We start from the raw sequence: 2609 nt of genomic DNA, 5'->3' as shown, positions 1-2609 counted from the left end.
CAGGAGCTTTGTATACTACTCTTCTGAATATTTCTTGTTGAAGTATCTGCTCATGTCTTCTGATCATTTTAATTGGATTATTTATCTTTTATTAAGTGCATTTGTTTTCTGTAAATTTAAGAGATCAGTCCCTTTTCCAATATAACATTACTCACCTCCCATCCAGGTACCACCACTCTGTGGGTTCTCTTTCTGTTCTCTTAGTGAAAAAAAGGTGTATCCATTTTATTGGCACCTCAACCATATATCATATAATTCAATAGTTCAGTCATATCAAGGGTAATTGTACTATCATTATCACAATCAAATTTAGAACATTTTTTTCATCCTTGTACTAATTATTATCAGTGTAATTGCATTTTTTTAACTGGGGCAAAAATATACACAACAAATCATTCTCCAAGTCAACAACTTCTACATGTATAATTCTGTGTCATTTATTATACTCTTCAGTTTGTGCAATCATTATTGATATCCTTTCCCAAATTAGTCCACCACGACTATCATAAACTCAATGCCTCCTCAGCAAAATCTTTTCCTCTTTCACCCATGATAGCCATTGGTCAACTCTGGTTTGGGGTTGTTGGTTTTTAAGTATTTATCCTGATATAAAATTTGCATATCATACACTTCACTAGTTAACTCGATTTTTAAAGATATATATATATATATATATATATATATATATATATATAAAATCGCAATAAGTTCTAGTGCTCCTTCCGCCCTCCCACATTCATTGTGTCCTCCCCAAATTGCCTCACCTTCCCCACCTCCATTCCCAATGTGTTAGTCTGCATTGGCTAAAGAAACAAATTCATAGACACTCATATGTGTGTAAGAAAGAGCTTTATATAAAGAGCAATTGTATATTTACAAAACATCCCAGTATACTCCAGAACAAGTCCATAAGTCCAATATTGGCTCATATGTCAGACACCAAGCTATAAATTTCTCTTCAGACTCACACAACACATTCAATGCCAAATGTAGGAAGATCACAGGCCAGTGGGTGGAAAGTAGTGTGGATCCAGTGGCTGTGGAAGCATCTCAGTGCTGATTTGGGTCTCCATATGGCCTCTCAAGTTCCAGGGCTCTGCCTCCATCAGTGTAGCTCCATGTGATTTGTCAACAAGAATGTGTTGCAGAGACTGTATCTGGCCTCCAGTAAGCTATATATCTCCTTCATGCCTCCAAATGAGGTCATCAAGCTGGGACCTGATTGACGAAGCTAAAGTCCACCCTTTCGCTCCTAATAGTCTCAAGTTGACACCAAGTTGTGTAACTACCACACCCAATAAACAATTAAGTCAGTCATTGTCCCTATTCATCCTCTCCTTTTCTGCTTCATAAACTGGGAAACCTAACAGAAAAAAATTAAATATTAATAATAATATAAAAATAAGGAGTAAGGGGGAAAAAAGACCAGTAACAATGTTTTCAATAGCTAGAGAAGAAATTTCTGTCGTGGATCAAGTGAGAAACATTTAAACCTAGTGCAAATTTAGGTTGGGTCAAGAAGGAGGTCAACTGACCAAGTATCATATTATACCATGGTTTGATCCACCATAATCAAGTTTACAAAAATCTCTATCTGATGGAAAAGCTGTTCGAGTCCCTCAATTGCATCACCACACTCCAAAGTAGCTCTAGACACAACACAAAATGCAAATTCCGCAATCTTTAGTCTCACCTTTTCATATAGAGACCATCATTTCTCAGGCAGAAGAACTGAGACCGCAATCCTACTACCAAAGGGGAATTGTGGCCATTATTTTCTCCTAAATGAGTAAGTGGAGAGAAGCCATTGAGTTCTGCCGTTGTCCACTGCACCGGTGGACAGGCAATGGTGGTGGGGACTCTAGGCCACAGAGCCCTCTGGGGACACACTAGGGAAGGGCCCCATGGTTTCCCCTATTTGTTTTGCTTTTTAGCAGCATCCTAGAATCTTCTCTTTGCCATTACCAGGTGCTGAACAAAGCATACATTTGCACTATATGGGTAAAATTCAATAAGCTGTGTCTACAACAAACTTTCAGTGCAGTCTTCTCTTCCATCCCCACAAACTCCCCACCCACCAACAGGTGTCTGGGTCCAGAACCCAAAGAAGTGCACATGCGCACATGAGCCAACTACATGCTTGGATGCAACAGCAAGGGAGAGGGGCCGCTGCAACAGGGGCCACATCTCCGACCACAGACTGAAAATGGACAGGGAGGCCGCACGTTTGGAGCCCAAGTCTTAGAGGAAAGGGAAACAACAACAAAACAAGTTCAAAAAACACAACGCATTTTACCTAAACAAAGATAGCAATTTATAGTGGCCCAATTTCAGCTGTAGGTTAATCCCTGCAGAAATAATGGTGAGTTGCTCTCCAAGTATGTCAAGAGACAAAAGTAATTTGGTGACTGTCCCCGAGTTTCCGCAGACTCCCTGGTGTTGGCGTTTCCCGGGTTGACTACTGGATGGCAAATATAAGGACAGGTGACAGGTGTGGGACAATGCCTAGACGCCATATCCCGAGAGACCTCCAACCACCCGCATGCCGCCTGTTTCCTGCTGGAACACGGCATCGATCTTGTCTTCTTCCTCCATCTCCAGCTGGGCTG

Source organism: Echinops telfairi, unplaced genomic scaffold, assembly GCF_000313985.2.
Source record: "Echinops telfairi isolate 266 unplaced genomic scaffold, ASM31398v2 ScPeMD7_5868;HRSCAF=6743_0, whole genome shotgun sequence".
In the NCBI taxonomy this organism is placed as follows: domain Eukaryota; kingdom Metazoa; phylum Chordata; class Mammalia; order Afrosoricida; family Tenrecidae; genus Echinops; species Echinops telfairi.
Note: the sequence above shows the minus strand (reverse complement) of the source record.